Genomic DNA, 22,480 nt, shown 5'->3' with positions numbered 1-22,480 from the left:
GTATAAATTATTTCTATTTCAATATTAGTGACTATTTATTATTTTTTATTATACTCTTTCACACTTAATTAGAAAATCTTAGAAAAAATATGCATCGTATTAGTTGTTGTATAGAATATTTTGAAACTTTTTAATTGTTTCTTTTAATTTATTTGTTAGAATTTGAGAAATAAGATGAATGAGGTTCCATCCCAAAACCAATTGGCAATGGGAGGAGTAGTCCTTTCATCTTATATATCACAATTTATTTTCACATATTAGCAATGTGGGACTAACTCTTAATACACCCTCCTCGCGTTTGGACTTGGAAAGTGTGGGTATAACGAACGACCTTTAAAGACCACAGGACCGAACGTGACATTTGAAAGAATCCCACAAGGCCAAATATCGGGAAATTCGTGGGTGTACACGTCGGGAAATTTGTGGATTTTGAAACAGGTCAAAGACCTCAACACTAGAAATTGGCACACATTGGCCGAAAGGTCCCAAATGTAGGTTATAGGGGAGACAGCGGAAGTATCTGTTTGGACCGGTGACACTTTGGCTCACAACGGATCACAAACGACTTTTTGGACCGGTGGAAATTTGGGCTCACAACGGATCACAAGTGGCTCTGATACCATGTTAGAATTTGAGAAATAAGATGAATGAGGTTCTATCCCAAAACCAATTGGCAATGGGAGGAGTAGCCCTTTCATCTTATATATCACAATTTATTTCCCCACATACAATTTATTTCCACACATTAACAATGTGGGACTAACTCTTAATATTATTAGCTACTTGTAAAACAAAAATTGTATACAATTAAAGTAAAAAGTTGATAACTTTATATAGTACAACTATTACTTAAATGATTGTTAATGTTTTATTTCTATGTGGTATTTGTTATATGTTTAAGTTAACATTGAAATTATGTTCTAGAACTAAAAATTTAATTAAAATATTAAATTATTCAAATTACTAATAGTTTTGGATTTTAAGACTTAAATGAATTGGATTAAGTGATTATGTTTTTTTTTTAAAATTTTATTAATACTTGTGTTGAATCATATTAGTATAAAAAAATTGTAATTGAATTAGTACATTAATAAAATAAAAATTTTCCTCAAATATTGACATCTAATAATATTAAGAGTTAGTCCCACACTGCTAATGTGTGGAAATAATTTTTGCCTCTTAAATTTTGACATCTATCAAATCATACTTCTTATACTTTTTTGACCGTTAAAAATTTTCCCTGAACTATTGAGATTATCAAATTTAAAGACTTTTATCAAATTTCATTCAATTTTACTAATTTAGTGATTATTTATGTACTAAATCATGCTCATTAGACTTTAATATTTACTAAATCACGTCCCTCGAACTTTGACATGTTCCAAATCATGCCCTATGAACTTTCATCCATGTTAGACTTTTCTTACTAAAATTTGAGAAAAATCTTTAAATCCAACAATTTCAATAGTTTGGAAAAAATTTTAACAATAAAAAATGTTAAAGGAGCATGATTTTGTATATGTTAAAGTTCAGAGAACAAAAATTTTAATTAACCTTAAATCAATTAAAAGTATTTAAAAAAAAAAACTATAAAAACCGCCCAAAACACTACTTAATTTTGTATATAAACATGTGAAATCAAATTTATGGTTATAGAGATAGTGAATTAATGTTAAAATATAAATATAATAAAAAAAATATTATGGATTGGACCCCATAGAGAGTTAGAGCTGCCCATTATCATATGTCTCAGACCAAAACAAATCACTAGCATATAAAAGGACATAAATGGATCAAATGCAGAATATGCATCCATATCCTTTTTAATTTGACAACATTTTCACTAAAATTTATGCTTTTCACAGAACAATTTATTTGTTGGTCTACATTTTCCTAGTGAATTATTACTATTTCTCTCTTCTTATACTTATCTCTCAGTTGGTCTCTGTACATTTTATTATAGGGTTGTCAGATTGCCACGTTATGCTCAGTTTTTTTTTTTTTTTTTTTTTTTAAATCAAAATTAAAAAGTAAGAGGTAAAAGTGTACATTTAATTTGGATCAAGTTTCTGTTTTTTTTTTTTTCCTGAGCAAATTAATCACACTCTTACAACTAAAATAAAAGAGCATAAAGACTAATTTATTTCATAATTAAGAAACAAAACTGTGCTTCACGTACAATTTTATTTCTAGTACTGTTGCTCCTAAATTCGCCGAATATACGTGGACCAGTCAAGAGGGGACACGTGAATCAAATTACTTAAGAAGAACTGCTAAGTCTTTGTATGACACCAGGAAGCATTATTCGCATGGGTCCCGGAAGATGTACCCGGAGTACAAGGTACTCCCGGAAGCGATCATAGCTTGAAGGCACTCCGGGATGTGTCAGGTCTCTCCCGAGAAATCAAGTCGCATTTAATGCTGCATGGGAGGAAGCGTGTTGGAACTGTAACACGCAATAAAGTCTGACGGCACAACCCCCAAACAGCAGCGCTACAGTAATGATCATTTAAGTCTAGCGACGGCTACTCTGCGAAGAGTCACGTCAATCATAAGACAAAAAGGACATTCTCCATAAAAACCCTACAGCACCTAGGGATTTGACCATGCATCACCCATGGTATATTCATCGGAAATGCCCAACTTTATGGATACTTACAGCCACATGTGTAAGAACAATTCTAGGGATTACCCCACCAAAACACTATAAATACCCCCTCAAAGCTCATTTAATGGGGTCGGAGAATCTTGGCTGCTCAAGAGCAAGAAGAGAAAAAACTCACCAAGAACATTCTTTGTATAAAAGAGAGAAACATTCTCCCAAGTGTAGGATCTGTATTAAAGATATCCATAAATAGCAGTGGCTCGTGGACTAAGGCTCATTAACGCCCCAACCACGTAAAAAGTCTTCATCTCGCTTTCTTACTGCTCATCATTACATTCATATTTTACTAGTTGCCGAAAACCTCGGTCAACATTTTGGTGCTTTCATTGAGAGCTGAGGAAAGCTGCTTCACAACAAGCATTCAACTTCACAATAATGGTGGAGACGAGAGCTACACGTCACCCTCGCCCTCTAGAAGATGCTCAAGATCCCAATGAAGAGGATGTAGCCTCAAGGGCAGCAGAGGAGTCCGAGGAAGAAGTTCCAGATGAAAACCACGAGGAACACCTCGACGAGTACGCTTACGATGATGGAAGCTACCAAGAGCTGGTGCTCCTCAGACAAAAAGCTATCGATCACGAAGCTGAGATCGAAGCTCAGAAAGTGCAAAATCAAAAGATGCATGAGGTGATGCTAGCCATGCAGAAAGCCATGGAGGCAGCTGGCATTCACGTGCATCCCAAGGCAATGGCCGCTGGACTCGACGGAGAGCCAGCTACGTCTTCGCCTAATTCCCAGCAGCAAAGGCCTAGGGAACCTAGCCCTATAAGGCACCCTGCTGAGGAAAACCAAACAAAAAACCCTACTTCTGCCCCTGGTCGAAAGAAAAAGGCGCAGGATCCGCGTAAGGTCCGCTCAGATTTCCCTAAGGGGAAAGGTCCGCAGAGGGGCAAGCCCCAAAGAGGGAGTCTTGGCCCTCAGGATCGAGGGGACCGGAAAAGCGTTTCCGTGCACCAGGAACCGGGGGGTAGAGGAAGAGGAGGACAGAGATGTCCACCCATTGATCTGAGAAATCAAATCAATGGGAATCAAGGTGACCTCCGGGATCACCTTGATCAAAAAAGATACAGACCCGAAGTCTCCTCGGGTACTGTAAACGAAGGGATTATGGCAGAGCTTGCCATCCTTCGAAAAGATATTGCCCGAGTCTCCCGGAGGCAGAAGGGAGATGACTCCGACTCGGACAGTGAGGACCGGGAACCCTGTGCCAAGCATATCCTGGAGGCGGAGCTCCCTAAAAACTTCAAAATGCCCGAAATGGCGGCATATACTGGGAACTCCGACCCCAGTGATCATTTGTCACGATTCAACCGAGTCATGACAGTCATGCGGGTCAGCAATGACGCCAAATGCCTATGCTTCCCCCTCACTCTGAGCGGTTCGGCGGAGGAATGGTTCAAGAAACTAGAACCAGGATCGGTGGGATGTTGGAACAAACTCCAAACCAACTTCCGGAGACAATTTGTCGCCGCCAGGAAGGTCAATTTGGAAGTTAGTGCCTTGACTAACATCAAGCAACTACCCACCGAGACCTTGAAAAATTACATCAAGAGGTTCCGAGAGGAAGCCTCGAAGACCAAGAAGGTCGACGACGGACAACAGCTTGCGCTTCTCCAGCGGGGAATCCGTCTTGGGACTCCCTTCTGGAACGAATTACAGCAAGAAGGCGCTGCTAGCCTTCAGGACTTCCAGAAGCGAGTCCAAAAATATATTAACCTCGAAGAAGCCCAGATCGTGGCTTACGGAGGCTATTATCCCACCGGGATAGCAGGATACATGCCAGGAGTATCGCCCTCGGGTACTGTCCCGACCGCGGCCCCTCCGGTTAGTGGCATACAATTTTCTGCTACTCCCGGATACAACCAAGCCCAAGCTCTGCCCCCGGCATCTTCCCATTACGGCAATCCGTCCGGGGTGAATGGACGGGCTCCTTCACAGGCTGCCCCGACCGCTAGCTTAACAGGCCCTACCCAAGGGTCTAGAAGCAAGAGATCTTCCAAGGGCAGCACCCGAACGGGAGAGAAGTGCCAAAAGAAGGGGTACACACCCCAATATACCCAGTACACAGAGCTCACGGACTCTCAGGAACGTGTCTATTTTGCCACAAGGCAGAATACGCATTACCGGAGACCCCAGCCGTTGTACAGGGATAGCTCCCGGAGAGATCCGAGTAAAAGGTGCGAATATCACAACGATATTGGCCACAGCACCAACGAGTGTAAAAATCTCAAAGATGAGATTGAGAATCTGATCCGTTTGGGCCACCTCTATGAGTGGATCAAGAATAGGTTACCCCACCTTAACCCGGGGCAGGTGGCAGGGGGCATGCCTTCGGGAACACCAGGGGGTACAGCAGGAGTATTGCCTCCAGCTGCTCCCGCAGGTGACACCCAACATATACCCGGACTACCGCCCCGGCCTAATGGACGGGTAGCCATGATCTCCGGAGGTCCCCATATCGGAGGAAACACTCGAAAGGAGCGAAAGAGATATGCCGAGGCCGCAAGGCACAGTGAGGTGTGGGAGGTCACTCAACTCCCAGCTCAAAGGCCTCGGCTAATGGACCAGCCCATAACGTTCACGGAAGAAGACGCCAAGACGGTGCGCTTTCCTCATCACGACCCGCTGGTCATAGAGACCCCCATTGCAAACAAGGTAGTGGCCAGGGTCCTGATTGATAATGGAAGTTCCGTGAACTTGCTCTTCAAAGAGGCCTTCACTGCAATAGGGTTGACCGACCGGGACCTCTCTCCTAGCGGGTCGCAGCTCACAGGGTTTAACGGGACAACTCTAATCCCGATGGGAAAAGTCAGGCTCCCAGTTACCCTGTGCCCGGACACTCCCCAGAGCACGTTTAAGTATTGCACCTTCGTGGTAGTAGACTGTCCAACAGCCTACAACGCAATCTTAGGCCGACCGGCCCTCGTCGACTTTGGTGCAATAACTTCTATCCGACACCTATGCCTAAAATTTCCTACCCAGGAAGCCGGAGTCGGAACGGTGAGGGGAAATCAAGGAGAGGCCAGACAATGTTACAACGTTGCCACCCACTTGCCAGTGCTCATGGTCCGGGGGCCCCCGTGAAGTAGAGAAGGCCGAAGAAGACGAGTTGGATCCTCGTATAGGATCCGAAAGGGTCGTAGAACCAATGGAGGACGTCGAAGAGATACCAGTGTGCGACGACGACTCCACCAAAGTACTCCGGATAGGGAGAGGCCTAGATCCGGAGGAAAAGGATAAAATAATAAAAACACTGAAGGGCGCCATTGACATTTTTGCATGGCGCCAAGAGGACATGACCGGCATCAGCCCTCATGTCATCACCCATGTCCTCAACGTCAACCCGGACATGCCTCCTATACAGCACAAGAGACGCCCGCTCGACTCGGCGAAAGCCGAGGCCTTAGAGAAAGAGGTGGATAAACTTTTGTCCAATAGCATGATCCGCGACGTATACTATCCGGAATGGCTGGCCAATCCGGTCCTGGTGCCCAAGCCAAACGGGACTTGGCGGGTTTGCATAGATTTCACAGATCTAAACAAAGCCTGCCCCAAGGACTGCTTTCCGCTGCCCAGGATTGACCAGATGGTGGACGCCACCTCCGGATTTAAACTGCTATCTTTCATGGATGCCTATGTCCGGGTACAATCAAATAAAAATGCATACGGCGGAGGAGTGCACTAGCTTCAGGACCGATAAGGGGGTATACTGTTACCTAGTCATGCCTTTCGGACTGAAAAACGCCGGAGCAACCTACCAAAGAATGGTTAACCGGATGTTTAAAAGCCTCCTGGGACGAAATATGGAAGTATATGTAGACGACATGCTCGTCAAATCCAAAGCATGCAATAGCCATGCAAACGACTTAGAAGAATGTTTCGAAGTCGTCCGGAGATACGGCATGAAGCTTAATCCGAAAAAATGTACCTTCGGGGTCAAGTTGGGAAAATTCCTGGGCTTCATAGTCAGCCAAAGGGGGATCGAGGCAAACCCGGAGAAAATCCAAGCTCTCTTGGACATGCCATCCCCCAAGAAGCATAAGGACGTGCAAAGTTTGACCGGAAAGGTGGCTGCATTGAGCCGTTTTATCTCGCGATCCACGGACAAGTGCATACCCTTCTTCAACATACTGAAGAAATGCCAAAAGTTCGAATGGACGGATGAATGCGAGGAGGCATTCAAAAGGTTAAAAGACCATATGGCCAAACCTCCTATCCTATCAAAGCCCGTCCTTGGAGAAGACTTGTTCCTTTACTTGGCCGTCTCCGAACATGCGGTCAGTGCTGCATTAGTCCGGGAGGAAGAAAAGATTCAGCACCCCGTGTACTATGTTAGTAAACGCATGATAGGGGCCGAGACAAGGTACCCGATAATTGAAAAGCTAGTATTCTGCCTCCTGATGGCATCACGGAAGTTGAGACCATACTTCCAAGCCCATCCGATCAGAATTTTGACCAATCATCCACTCCGGCAAGTCCTCCAGAAACCTGAAGCCTCCGGAAGACTCCTCAAATGGGCAATGGAACTGAGTCAGTTTGACTTGCATTACGTGCCCCGGATTTCCGTAAAAGGCCAAGCCTTGGCGGACTTCATCACCGAATGTAATGAAGCCGAGGCAACAGCCAATATTCCGGAGCCGCCCATCCCCACTTGGAGAGTATTTGTGGATGGAGCTTCAAACGAAAACGGTTCAGGAGCCGGAGTGGCTATGATATCACCTACTGGGTTGCGGCTCCAGGCAGCACTCCGATTCAACTTCACAGCTTCGAATAACGAAGCCGAATATGAGGCCCTGATAGCAGGGCTAAGGTTGGCTAAAGCTGTAGGAGCCAAGAGGGTGGAAGTCTACAGCGATTCCCAGCTGGTTGTAAACCAAGTATCCGGAGAATACCAAACCCGCGGCGAAAGGATGGCCGCATACGTAACAATAGTCCGAGAACTGCTCCACGAGTTCACAGACTACAAAGTAGAAAGAATCCCCCGAGAAAAGAACGCTCACGCGGACTGTCTGGCTAAGTTAGCCTCGGACAGTGAAATCGAAGAGCTGGGGGTAGTACCAGTGGAACGCTTGGCAGAGCCAAGCATCAAAATAAGAGAGACCACACAAACGGTTGGGCAAGAACCCAGCTGGATGGTCCCCATCATAAAATACATAACCACAGGTGAGTTGCCCCAAGAGAGGGCACTGTCTCGAAAGATTCAGTATCAGGCTCATCGTTATGTAATGATGGATCAAATTCTCTACCGAAGAGGACTCAGCATGCCTTATTTAAGGTGTGTATCGGACCCTGAAGCTAGACAAATCATGCTGGAGGTCCATGAAGGGTTCTGTGGAGATCATACGGGAGGACCCAGCCTCTCAAAGAAAATATTGAGGCAGGGATACTTCTGGCCAACAATGAAAAAAGATTGTATAGACTATGTCCAAAAGTGTGACTCGTGCCAAAGGTACGCGAACATACCGAGAGCTCCTCCAAATGAGATCACGCTGATGACAAGCCCCTGGCCCTTCGCGGTCTGGGGCATAGATCTCATCGGGTCTCTACCTACGGGAAAAGGAGGAGTAAAGTATGCAATAGTAGCAGTAGACTACTTCACCAAATGGACAGAGGCTGAGCCTATGAAGACAATAACCGCTAAGAAGGCGTTGGACTTTGTTATCAAAAACATAGTGTGTCGATACGGCTTACCTCACAAAATAGTCTCAGACAATGGAAAGCAATTTGATTGCGAGGAATTTACTGACTTCTGCAACCAACACGGAGTAGTGAAAAGCTTCTCCGCGGTAGCCCGGCCTCAAACAAACGGCCAGGCGGAGGCAGTCAATAAAATCCTAAAGGTCACCTTGAAAAAGAAGGCCGGCTTGTAAAACTAGCGGCACGAAGAATTGCCAAGGGTATTGTGGGCCTACCGGACGACCCCCAGAACCACAACCGGTCACTCGCCGTTCTCAATGGCATACGGTTGTTAAGCAATGGTCCCGGTGGAAACATTATTCCCATCCCACAGGAGAACGACCTACGATCCGGCCACTAATCAGGCCCTGCTCCAAGAAGCTCTGGATCAAGTCGAAGAACTCCGGGATGAGTCCCAAATACGGATGGCCGCTTATCAAAAGAAGGTGACCAAGTATTTTAACTCCAAGGTTAAAAACAGAAAATTCGCTATTGGTGACATGGTCCTAAGAAGGGTCTTCCCAGCCACCCAAGAACCCGGAGTGGGGGTACTTGGACCAAATTGGGAAGGACCATATGAAATCGAGGACGAAATCGGTTCTGGCACTTACAAACTGAAAAGAATGGACGGAACTACTGTCCCAAGAGCCTGGAATGCCGATCACCTCAGAAAATACTACCAGTAGCGAATTAGACTTAGCTTTTGTTTAAAGGGTTTGTACCGTCCAAATGTATGCCTCCTCTATATTAAATAAAACTGAGTGCCTTAAAAACAAAGTTTCTATGCCACTCAGGGGGGTACTAGGGTATACCGCACGGACAAACAAAAACAAGCTAAGTAAAATATCCTGACCCAAAGGGCAGGTCAACCTAAGTAAAATATCCTGACCCAAAGGGCAGGTCAAGCTAAGTAAAATATCCTGACCCAAAGGGCAGGTCAAGCTAAGTAAAATATCCTGACCCAAAGGGCAGGTCAAGCTAAGTAAAATATCCTGACCCAAAGGGCAGGTCAAGCTAAGTAAAATATCCTGACCCAAAGGGCAGGTCAAGCTAAGTAAAATATCCTGACCCAAAGGGTAGGTCAAAAACATGCGCAAAAATAAAGAGCGTAAATATGAAACCCTGAGCCAAAGGACAGGTTGAAATATATAAAGTGTGAAAAAAGATCGCACATATATATAAATAAAAAAAAAATATAATATCCTAGCCCGAAGGGTAGGTCATACACATATAAATGGCCCGGGGACAGGCCTTAAATTGTCTCCCCTTCAAATAAAAGCTGCTGCCTGTATGTAAATTGTTCTAAGGCAGCAGCAAGTATGTACAAAGAAAAAAAAAAGAGTTATAAAGAGAACGGGTACAATCTGGGTCAATAATATGGCAGCTCAGTCAGCCCGCGGCGGAAGACGAGGTCCGATCCGTGCCTCAAGCTCAGCATCAAGCCTCTTCTTCTTTTCCCGAAATTTGGCAATCATGTCCTCGGGTTTGGGATAAAAGGAAAGCTTGATACTTTGATCATTGGTGGCCCAAGCCATGTAAACACCATCATCAAAGCGCTTCGGGCACCGGGCACAGGAGACGGGAGAAAGGAGTTCGGCCCTCTTGGCCTTCCTGATAGACTGATCTTTGTAGTCCCAAAGTTCCTTCAACTCCGCAGCCAGAGCGGCCTTGGATTCAATATCCGACTGGTGAGTCTCCTCTAGAGACCTCACCTTGGCGGCCATTTCGTCCAAAGCCTCCCTGGCCTCCCGAAGATCTCGCCTAGCCTTCTCGGCAGCCTCGGTTTGAGCCCTTAGCTCCTCCTGATGGTGGGCCTCCATCTTGCCTCTCTGCTGGGCCTCGGCCTGGATCATGTCCTCCGCCTGAGCCTCCCTCCGGATGGCCTCCTCTTCCCTGGCCTTGGCCTTCTCTTCCTTGGCCTTGGCCGCTGCTTCCTGGCGCTCGGCAGCCTCCTGGTAGATCTGCCTCTCCGCTGTAAGGTCTTGGAGGACCTTCTTGACGTCGTTCATATCCCCAAAATCGGACAGAGCGAAGCCATGGCTTATAATGTTCTTGGAGAGGCGACCAGCCTCAGCTGCAAGCTGAACCATGACGGGGTGTAAGGAAAAATTCCTCAAAGGAAGAAAACAAAATACAAATACCAAAAAAGAAACGCAAGAAGTTGCAAAGTACTTACCACTGTGAGGGAATGGCTGAGGTCCTAGACCTGGAAGATGGAGTTCAGGGAAGCGCAAGTGGCAAACCGCTTGGGCGCACAGCGCGTAAGCTGAGAAGCGAACTCACCGGTCATTTCCGCGGCAAAGGGAGCCAGAGTGGGCCCTAGGAGGGGACGGAACCAGTCTGCCAAAGGATCCAGGTTGAGGTTCCACGGATCATGATAGTCCGGATGGTTAATGCTCGCCTCAACCTCCGCTCGCAGAATCCTCCTAAGGGCCTCCACATCGGCATATCCCCGGGAGTACTCGTCCATAGCATAGTTGTGTTTGGCTATGCGAAGCTCCTGCCTTGCCTCATCCCCCGGAATCGGGGTAAGCTCAATGTGAGGAGGAGCAGGATTTTCCTCCATCGGAGAAACCCCGCCGTCTAGGCCATGAGCGGGAGTGTCGGCCCTCCGAGGCCTCTTCGGCTCGTCCTGGGCAATCATCTTGCCCTTACGCTTGCGAATCAGAGCCACTTCAGGCTCCTCCTCGTCCTCCTCTGCTACCACTGGAAGGGCTTGAGGCTCTCCAGCACCCTCGGCGGCTTCCTCCGAGAAGTCCCACCCTTTCCCCTGGCCTTCTCCCGGAAGCGCCTCCTCGTCATCCACCAAGTCGATGGTTTCGGGAGGAGCGCCGGAAGAAACCTTCAAGGAAGGGGCCGGGGGAGAGGGGGTGAAAGCCGGAGGAGCCACCGGAGTATGGACCCCGGCCAACTGTTCCAGGATGGCATCCATGGAGGTACCTGTTCCAATAAAATAAGCAAGTGTTAGAAGTCCGTGAGAAACTGCTTACAAAAAGGTGCAGCAAATAAACTACTCCTACCCGGACTCCCTAATTCGGCCCTAGCAAAGTCCCGAACTTTAATGCTGGCAGCATCATCTCCAAGATAACTGTCCGAGGGCCGAAACCAGCTGGACGCTATGTAAGCCGACGGACCTAAGGGAATAGGTTCGGAGGGCGGGACCCATCCGGACCGACCTAGGTAATCTCCTAAGTTTGTAAAATAAAATTCCTTCAAATGATCCCCCCACCGGTCGACGGCATCTTAAACCTACGGAGACGCTCGTCGAACCCTATGGGCCTACGACCGGTATATTCATCAACGGAAGGGACATACCGAATTATCAAAGGAGACTTACCACCGGCACCGAAGTGCTAGCACGGGAGCGCCCCGAGTTTGGTTCGGGGACCGAAGGCCGAGGCGGGAAGTACGGTTCTCAGAAGAACCTTCAAGACGAAGGGGTCCCCCGGCGGAAGGACCTCCAATCTCTTCTTGAAGTATCTTGTCAAAAAATTTAGCTTCGGACTTCCCGCCAATGGCTTGGCTCCTCCGCACCACCGGGCTCCCCACGCGAAGCCCTCTCCCGAGGCGGCACTGGGCACTAGAATACGCCTTCTCCTGGGCCTTCGGTAGAGATAATCTTGGTACTTCTTCTCTGCCGTAGCAATGAGCTCATCCCGGAAGGCCTTCTCCGCGACCGGCGCCCTCACGTTAGGGCAGATAACCTTGGAGAGGTTGGAGTCATCCACGGATTGGTGAGAAAGGATAAGTTTAGCCTTTCTGCAATTCTCCGTGGTGACCAGGCCCCCGACGTCAAGATCGGCATGGTCGTAAGAGGCGAAGGCTTGAGCCCTTCGAAGGAACGCCTGAGTGGTGAGCGTCCGCTGGTAAGGTGGGATCCGCACCCACTCCGTGAGAAGCTCCGGATGGTCCACGGCCCTAAAACCGGAGGAGAAGAAAAATCGGTGGCGGTACTCCTTAACATGAGTCTGCCTATTATACGGAACCACCCCTTCGTTAGCGGGGGTGGATCGGAACCCATAAAAACCGTCCTTAAGTTTGTCCCCTTTCTTGGGGACGGATACAAGTTCATAAAAATACAAAATCTCCGCCGGCCGGGAGACCCCCAGCCGCGCGCGGAGTAAAAAATAAATAAGCCTGAGAGCAGGCGGTAAGCTTGAGGAATAAGTTGGTATGGCGCAAGGCCGACAAATACAAGAAAATCAACAAAATAATCCTGGAGCGGGAGCATTGCACCGGCCATCAGATGGGTCTGACTCCAAGCCCCGAAGCCATCATAGTTGAGGTTGGGTGTCTCCGAGTCACGGGGAGGCCGATGGAAGGTCCCTGAGGTAGAGGGTTTGATTCCAGCTACATTAATAATGTTCTCCAGCTGGTGAGGGCAGGTCAGGGTCGATCGAAGCTCGGCCGCTTCCCAACCAGTGGCGCGGGATTTGTACCCTTCCTGGGCAACAGGTCCCAGAGAAACCTCCTCCAGGGTGGCAATATTCTTCCCCTTCTTCTTTGAAGACTTCGAGCCGGAAGCAGACATGTTATGCTCTGAGAAAAACAAAAAGAAAAAAACCCAGCAGTTAGGCCCCATATCAAACCCTAAATCAGAGAAAAAAGGGAGTGGGGGTCCCCTAACCGCTGGAAAGAGGCCCCCTCCGGACACGTGTCACCTGGGAAACTCAAAAGAGAATCCCTGAACAAGTGTCGGGTGCGGTAAAATCGCAGTAAAAGTGGTTTTGCAAAAAGGAAAAGAAAAGAGAAAAGTTTTCCTATGCCCTAAGCGATTGCTAAACGAAGGATACACGGCCTTCTTCAAACAAAACTGTATGCCTACGACAGAGGCATGACAATGGCAACTCTACAACTAATACAGTAAAACGTAAAGCAGAACTCGAAGAACTCAAACCCTCACACTCCAGAAATCTCTAAGTACGAACCCAGAAAACAAACAAAATAAATGTAAGCATGTTATTATCTAAAGATGCAAAAAACTTACAGTTGATTGTTGAACTGGGGGTACTGGGTATGGTTGAGCGAGAGTTGAAAAGCACTGGCAAAACCGAACACTGGAAAATTACAGGAAGTGTTTAAGTGTTAAGACGGTTTGTGCTACTTCGAGGAATTTTTCTCTCTGAGAAATTCGAGCAAAAATGGTAAGGAATGGAAAGTAACCGAAATGAAGGAAAGGTGGTGGCTTTTATAGGCAAAAGTGCATGAGGAACAGGCGTCTTCACCTACCAATCGTACGGCAGGGGAAACGCACGATTCGAATTCCCAAAAGATCAACGGGCTAGATCAATCTACCATTAAGGCGGTGCAAACGTTTGAGTATCCGCCTGACACCATCAATGCGCCGCATCAATCATGGGGCGGGAAACGAATCGACCTCTGCAAAAGTGAATCACTGCATTTAATGCCATTATTAGACACACCTTCACGCGCCCCCAAGTCGTATCATAAGACCGAGGAGGCGGCTGGAAACATTCCTGCGAACAAGCGTATTGTCGCATTAAATAACATCATTTAATGTGCCCCCACGCGCTCGAAGCTCGAGATAGGGAAACGAGGAGTCAACAGGAGACACTCGAACAAGCCTTGGTTTATTTTGTACTAAGTAAACAAGGCTTGGGGGGTAAATGTTGCTCCTAAATTCGCCCAATATACGTGGACCAGTCAAGAGGGGACACGTGGATCAAATTACTTAAGAAGAACTGCTAAGTCTTTGTATGACACCAGGAAGCATTATTCGCATGGGTCCCGGAAGATGTACCCGGAGTACAAGGTACTCCCGGAAGCGAGCATAGCTTGAAGGCACTCCGGGATGTGTCAGGTCTCTCCCGAGAAATCAAGTCGCATTTAATGCTGCATGGGAGGAAGCGTGTTGGAACTGTAACACGCAATAAAGTCTGACGGCACAACCCCCAAACAGCAGCGCTACAGTAATGATCATTTAAGTCTAGCGACGGCTACTCTGCGAAGAGTCACGTCAATCATAAGACAAAAAGGACATTCTCCATAAAAACCCTACAGCACCTAGGGATTTGACCATGCATCACCCATGGTATATTCATCGGAAATGCCCAACTTTATGGATACTTACAGCCACATGTGTAAGAACAATTCTAGGGATTACCCCACCAAAACACTATAAATACCCCCTCAAAGCTCATTTAATGGGGTCGGAGAATCTTGGCTGCTCAAGAGCAAGAAGAGAAAAAACTCACCAAGAACATTCTTTGTATAAAAGAGAGAAACATTCTCCCAAGTGTAGGATCTGTATTAAAGATATCCATAAATAGCAGTGGCTCGTGGACTAAGGCTCATTAACGCCCCAACCACGTAAAAAGTCTTCATCTCGCTTTCTTACTGCTCATCATTACATTCATATTTTACTAGTTGCCGAAAACCTCGGTCAACAAGTACTAATTAAATAATTAAATTATGTTAAATTTCAAAGTTTCAAAATTTTGATGTATTTTTTGTTAGTATGAATAACTATTTTACTAAAAATTTTAATTTTTGTACTTAATAGAAGTGTTCATATAATTCGTAATCCGTGGTTTCAAACCTCAATCAATCCGAACCAAATCATTTGAGACCGAACCAAATGATTCCGATATGAATGATTTGATCAATCTAAACCGTTTTAAATTCTCTAGTTCGAAAAAAATTTCAGTAACCCTCAAAATCAAACCAATACGTATAATTATTATATATATACGCAATATATTTTTTTTTTGGACAAAATATTGATATTTGGGAATAACTTTACATAGGATATTGATATTGATTTTATATTGCTACGATAATAATTTTTTATTGTTATTTATATATTATAAACTTATTAAAAGTAAAAAAAAATACCAAAAAAAAAAAAATAAACAATTATTGTAAAAAAAAAAAATTAGAACAATTACAAAATACAAATCATGGTTCGAACCGAACCTATCTGTTTTAGAGTGGATTGGTTTGATAATTTAATTGGTCTGGTTTTGTTTTGAATTTTTAAAAAACTGTAATACTAGTTTGGTTTAAAAAAAAAAAAAATTAAAATCCGGACCAAACCAATCCGTAGATGAATAAATTAATATCTTCAAACGTTATAAAAAAAAAAAATTAGAGATCTTCACACAAAATAGAGATTTTTTTTTATTGATAAAACTAAAAAAAACTCATTATATGATTTTAAAACTATTGTCATCTGTATTTCACATATATTTATTATTATATTCAAAGTTATTATTATCTATCTTGTAGTCACTATTACATTTAAAATCGTTGTTATTGTCATAATTTATAATTAAAGTAATTGTTAATATTTTTATTTAATGATTAACATAATATAGATCAAATTTTACTATTGGACAATAGTTTTTCTGACTATATAGAAATAAATTGTTGGGTTTTATTTTGTTTACTTATTTATGTATTTGACTGGTAAATTTATGGTTTATGATATTTTTTGCAAATAATATTTTTGAAGAAGCCTCAAATTCTTTTAGTAGGTGCTACACATATAATTATTTTAGTTAAATAAAAAAGTATGGTATAAATTAATATATCTGGTATTAGCAACAATATATACAATTGATATATATTTTTAATAATATTAGCAAGTTATACATAAGCTATTTAATTTAAAATATAATTAAAAAAAATAAAAAATATTTTAGATATAGATTGATTTTTTTAATATTTATAAATTAAAGACATTTCTAAATTAATTGATTAATAAATATTAAAAAATTAAGTTTAATAACACAAATAAGGTAAATATATAAATATATATTTTTAATTAACTAATCAATTATATTTAGAATATTATTTAAAGGAGCAAAATTTTTATAAATTTAATTTTTTTTATAACTTAATTAATCAATCAATATTCATGAACTTAATAAAAAATTAGAGTTGAGAAAGAATTAAAAGGATAATAAATAGATATATTTAGAGTAATTTTATAACATTATATCACCGTCTTATATTTAAGCTTGATCATAGTATAAAAATAATAATATGAGTATGTTAGAATATAAAGATGGATAATTGAATAAATTTTTGAAATATGAATAAAAGTTTATAACTAAATAAATATCTAAAAATATTGTGTTATCATCAATACGTAAATCAATTAAATTTAAAATTATAAATTAAAACCAATTGATCCGAATGCTAACTATTTATTCTTCTAGTCTGTTCACTGAAGTTGTAATCAAAAATTAAATTTATTATCATTTGAAAGTGGTATGTATTCACCCGTAGTTGCCAAAATTTCTAAATTTTGTAGACGGTATAAAAAACCTTCACTCAACAGATTCTTAAACTTAAGAACTATTTTTTTTATTATTATGTATGCATTAGATTTTTCTATAGGATAAATGATAGACAAATTAAGTATTGAATAATTAATAAAAAAAAATTAAAGAGAGGAAAAAGTATGAATAAAATTATTACTTAATATTAAGTGACTCTCACATTCTACAAACTTTAATGTAAATTTATCTTCTAACTATTTGTATCACTATTTAAGCCGGTAAGAAAAAAATAACTCCAATCATGAGGGAATAAGAGAGAAATAGAATTAAAAAAAATTAAACAGTAAATTGAACTATAATAATTTAGCTTATATATAAATATATATTTTTAAGTATTTTAATTTTTTTTTTAAAAAAAAACGTGAATGATCATTTTTTTTGGGATAATTGTGTAATATTTGAATTTTTTTAAATATCTTAATTTTAAAAAAAAAATAGTTCGCTACAATTTTGTTTTCAATGGTAGTTACGGTCCGTTAATCTCCTTTTAATATTTATAAATATTTTATTAATTAATTAATAATTAACGAGTCAATTAATATAATTAAAAATTATAAAAATAAGAGAATTAAGGAGAGAACAAATAATACTAATTAGAGAGATCTTAGAGTGATGTTAACGTAGATTTTCGTTAACTATATTAAAACCTAAATCGTGATGGACAGAAAATAATAGCAATAAAGAAAAAATAAAGAACACAAAGCTTTTTACGTGATTTTGCAGTTAAAATTCTGCATAGTCCACGAGTCTAATTAGATATTTCTGATATAATTATAGGGCTTTTTCTCTTAAGGATTTTTCGCCCTTTTTGGTAAAGACTGCTTAGCTTTAATTTGGAAATTAGCAGATAATTAAGGCTTAAGTATGAAAATTACTTATTAATATTGAATTATTAATTTACGATGATTTATTTGAATTCAAAATACATTTTATATGTCATATATAGAAATTTAATATTTTTACATGTTTTGTGCTCGGCAACATTGGAACGCGATATTTGGCTATTAGAATTACATCCTAGAATTTTTAGTATAGCGGGGCAGTATAGCTAGACATTGGGAATGTCGGGATTAGTTGAGATTTTAGATTAGACCAAAATATCCCTAAGTGGTTTAGAAGCTTTTGGTTTTGGTTGGGGCAAAGTGGTCTTTTTGACCATTTAGTACTTTGTCCTTTTGTGAACTTTAGATCAGTTTTATAATGCTGAATATAACTTTAGTTAAATTAGGTTAATACATTAGATTTATTTCTTTTATCCAAATTAGAACTTAAGACAAAAGAAGAAGCATTTGTTCTCTCCAAACTCTCTCTCTTTCTCTCGAGCTCCCTAGAACCATTTAGGGTTGGGGGTTTTGCTGCTGAATTCAAGGATTTCTAGCAAACTCTTAGTGATTTCTAACTCAAGGTAAGGTTCTAGCTCATTCTTTGTTGTTCTTCTTAAGTTTCAAGTTATATGCTTTATGATTTTTCTAATGGTTAGGTTCTGTGGTAATTCTTGTTGTTGGGATTATATTCTGAGGTTGATATTATTATTTGAGTTGTTTGGAAGCTAGTTGGTGGCTTGATTTAGTTGTTAGACAAAGTTTGAGAACTCAAACTTTGGTCTTTAATGGCATGTTTTGGTTCTGTGCATGTTGATGTGTTTTGTTTCCTTGTTTATGTTCTTTGGGATAGATAGAGCAGGTCTGGAAGGTTTAATTTGATTTGGGGTTATTTTGAGTGAGATATGAAAGTTTGAAACTTTCCTACACTGAATTGGAATTCCGATTCAGGGGGACCTGTAGGAACCGGAATTCCGGTTGGTCCTCAGGAAACCCTGCAGAACTAAAATTCCGGTTGGGAACCGGTCTACCGGTTGGGGCAGTTTTGGGAACCCTAGTTTTTCCCATTTTTGTGATGTTTAGGGTATATGTTGTTTATCGATAGGGAAACTTTTAGTTTCAAGTTTCAGTCCCCGGAAAGTGATTTAGCGTGTCACTTACTTATGTTATAATTGATGGATTTAGGAGCCTGTAATTCGCCGAGCAGTTGTTCCACTCAGGTTGGCCGGCACACCTGAATTCAGAAATGAGGTAAGATTAGTATAACAGTATGCATATGTATTTACATGTTTAGTGTGCATGTTAGTAAGCCTGTTAGATTGCATTAGATATGTATGTTGGCTTTTGTACTATTCGACAGTATCACATCAATATGCCTAGAGTATGACTAGCGTACCGAGTATAGGCTGATATTATGGTCGATAGTAGCGTACTACTTGACAGTATCACATTAGTTTGGCTGGAGTATGACTAGCATACCGAGTATAGGCTGATATTATGGTCATTAGTACTGTCGTACGAACGTTCTAGACTCAGTACCGTGCAGGTCACGGGGATAGGGTTATGATTGGGGGTACGGGCATCGGATCATAATCCAAGTTATTGCTATGTTATTGTTTATGCTTTTCTTACTGAGTCTGTCGACTCACAATGCTATTTCTATGTGCAGGTAAGGGCAAAGCTAAAGTTGAGGAGCCGTGAGAGCGAGTAGGTGAAGATTGTACATGTCGGGGCGGTTAGGCCTGGAGCGTACGATCTTTGGGACATCAGGGCTTTTGCTGTTTGGTCGCTAGGCGACAAATCTTTTGAATATGAGTAGTAAAATTTTGTCAACATATTTTGTAAACAGGATCCCAGAATTTTATAAATGTATTACTTTAAGATTTTAATTAAATAAGCAAATTTTAATTATTCACGATATTTGATAACCTCGTTGATTAGCAATGAGCTGCACAATAAGTTAAAAGAAAAATCACGCTAACATGCCTAAGTTTGTTAGGGTGTTACATTTTTTCAGTATATCCTGTTCCTATTTATAGTTACATAGGAGGGCAGTTAATTACAAATTAGACTGATATCTGACAACAATAATACCCTAAATTTTTGGGATTCGATTACGTCCCATGTAAAATAAATGCGATTATTATTTGAAAATCACACAGTTGTGATTGGTCCGCTTTTACCGGGCCAATACATACGCGTATTAAATATGTTGTAAAGCATATCGTTCTGGGACATCTCGCTGGGAACATAGCAACAATAACCTTAGTAGTGAGCTAGAGCTTTTCACATGTCTTTCTGAGGTTGATAATGTAAATCCGTCATTTCTACGATTGAAGACATAACACTCCGCCTGACAATCGCAGTTCTTGGTGACAAGGTGAACTTCAGTATTCAACATCATTTGAATATCAGCTTCTATCTGAGAGAGCTGACTAGATGGAGTAGTGAATCTCATTGAAAAATTTCTGAAGCTGATTAGTGAAGGTACCCAGAGTATGTCTTCTTATAGCGAGATGGATGCCTCGCTATTTTCCGTCCAAGTTCATTCAACTGTTATGCTTAGTTCGTATAATGTACATTATATGCTAAGTGTTCTAATAGTTAAATATTTCACTTTGTTTTCTTAATACGTAGCGAGGTTGGTGCCTCGCTTTGTATTAATGATGTCGTCCTTGCAATCATATGTCATTTACGAAATGGTTTTCTCTTCAATACGTGAATAAATAGTTCGCACATCTATCTCTCACTCAAGACTTTATAGTCAACGAGTTATAGATATACTCTACCAGTTCATCATTCAATGAGTTATTCCATTTTAATATCGTTTAATATAATTACTATTATATTTGTTGATCCGTATTCTCCTAAGTTGACACGTGTCCTTCTCTAAATAGAGGAGTAATGTGTCTCTGTTACTGGTTTTGCCAAAACTAGAGGTGTTGCCAAATGCCTTTTAATGATCTTAAAGGCCTCCTCGCATTTCTCTGTCCATTCAAATTTCTTGTTGCCTCCCAATACATTGAAAAATGGTAGACACTTATTAGTTGACTTCAAAATGAATCTGTTAAGTGCAGCCATCCTTCTTGCTAAGGCTTGGACTTCCTTAGGCTTGGTTGGTGATGGCATATATATCAAAGCCTTGATTTTCTCAGGGTTTGTTTCAATGCCCCTCGCGTTAACTATGAGTCCCAGAAACTTTCCTGAGGAAACTCCAAAGGAAAACTTTTTCGGCTTAAGCTTCATATTGTACTTCCTTAATATTTTGAAGCACTCCGCGAGGTCTGTACTATGACTTTCCACTCTTTACCGATTTCACTAACATATCGTCGACATAAACCTCCATGTTCTATCCAATTTGATTCGCGAACATTTCATTCACTAGTCGTTAATATGTTGCCCCAACGTTATTCAACCCAAATGGCATGACCTTATTGTAATAAAGTCCCATGTTGGTTACGAAGCTTGTATGTTCCTGATCTGGGATATGTATTTTTATCTGATTATATCCAGAGTATGCATCCATGAATGACATAAGCTCGTTCCCAGAAGTTGCATCCACCAATGGGTCAATCCTTGGTAGTGGAAAGCAATCCTTTGGGCACACCTTATTCAGATCAGAGAAATCAATACAAGTTCTCCAAGTTACGTTGGGTCTTGGGATGAGAACAAGATTGGCTATCCACGAGGGATAAAACACCTCGCCTTTAAAGTCGTTGATCGGCTGTGGGTTCTTGTATGCCCCGTGGTAACACTTGCCTCTTCACGTCTCGTCCTTCTCCCTTGGGTGTGGTTTGCTGTGTGTCCCTGCTGGGGTTTGTATGTGCCCTTTCCCTGTTAGTTTGAGAAGGATGTTGGCGATGCCTCGTTGGTGACCTTCGTGTCCCAGGTTGAGTTCCAGGATTTGTTGGGTTTTATGCCCTAAATAAAACTCATTTCAATATAATCAGATTTACTTATTAATAAAGATCAGAAATAACATTTAATGTTGCATGGTTCACATGATTTATTTCATGATTATTTACATAATGTATGAATTCTATTTAAGTCCAGAACATATCAATTTATTAATGATTATAGTGTTGTCAACACAGTGGAATATAATCTTAATTATATGTTCGAAAGTTTATTCCCTGATTTGTCGGTTCACTGGATTTAGACTGACATGATAATCAGCGATAGGTATTCTTACACCTTAGATAAGTGTTATGTCCTTTCCATGACATTGGCAAACTTTACCAACATCGGATGTATGGAGTATACATCGGAAGGGACCGATAATGAACTTTGATTAGATATATTAAATTTACTGTAATATCTATTCAATTCAATATCACCTGTTGATCCTAGATCAAATGATCTTAATCCTGATATGTTTAGGTTCGATCTCAAGAGTATTATACATGCTCTTTGATTTGTTAGTTAAGCCTACTTTTGGGTCAGGGTGATACGTACATTTTGGGAACATGATAGTAAAATTGAGTGGGAGCGCTAACATAAATATGGAATCTATAACTTCTATAGGAATTTAGAAGTGAAACGATGATATCCTTCGAGCTTGGCTGAACAGAGATAAATGGTGGAGATCTCATTTCACTTCTTTGAAATATCATTTATACGGAGCTAAGTGTTTTAAGGATAAAATACATTGAAGGTATAACGGTAACTTAGTGCCTATTCAATGTAGATCATCTATTAGAGGATCATTGATCAAATTAGGATTATAACAATGGATAACTAATGACGTATCTATATCGTGGAACATATAGAGCGTTCTATATACTGAGAGTGCAATTCTAAGTTCTATGCGTGGATTCAACGAAGAATTAATAAGTCAGTGAATTTAAGATATAAATTCTTGATCTCCTTATTGGAAGCTCGGATATATAGACCCATGGTCCCTATACTAGTTGAGACCATACTGCTTGTAAGACTCAGTTAATTGATTTTGATTAATCAATTATAATTTTAAAGTTAGATTATGTCTAGTTTATGAATTTTCACTAAGCAAG

The sequence above is a fragment of the Cannabis sativa genome, chromosome 6 (genome assembly GCF_029168945.1).
Source record: "Cannabis sativa cultivar Pink pepper isolate KNU-18-1 chromosome 6, ASM2916894v1, whole genome shotgun sequence".
Lineage (NCBI taxonomy): Eukaryota > Viridiplantae > Streptophyta > Magnoliopsida > Rosales > Cannabaceae > Cannabis > Cannabis sativa.
The sequence above is the reverse complement of the archived record's forward strand: the minus strand, read 5'-3'. Positions refer to the sequence as shown.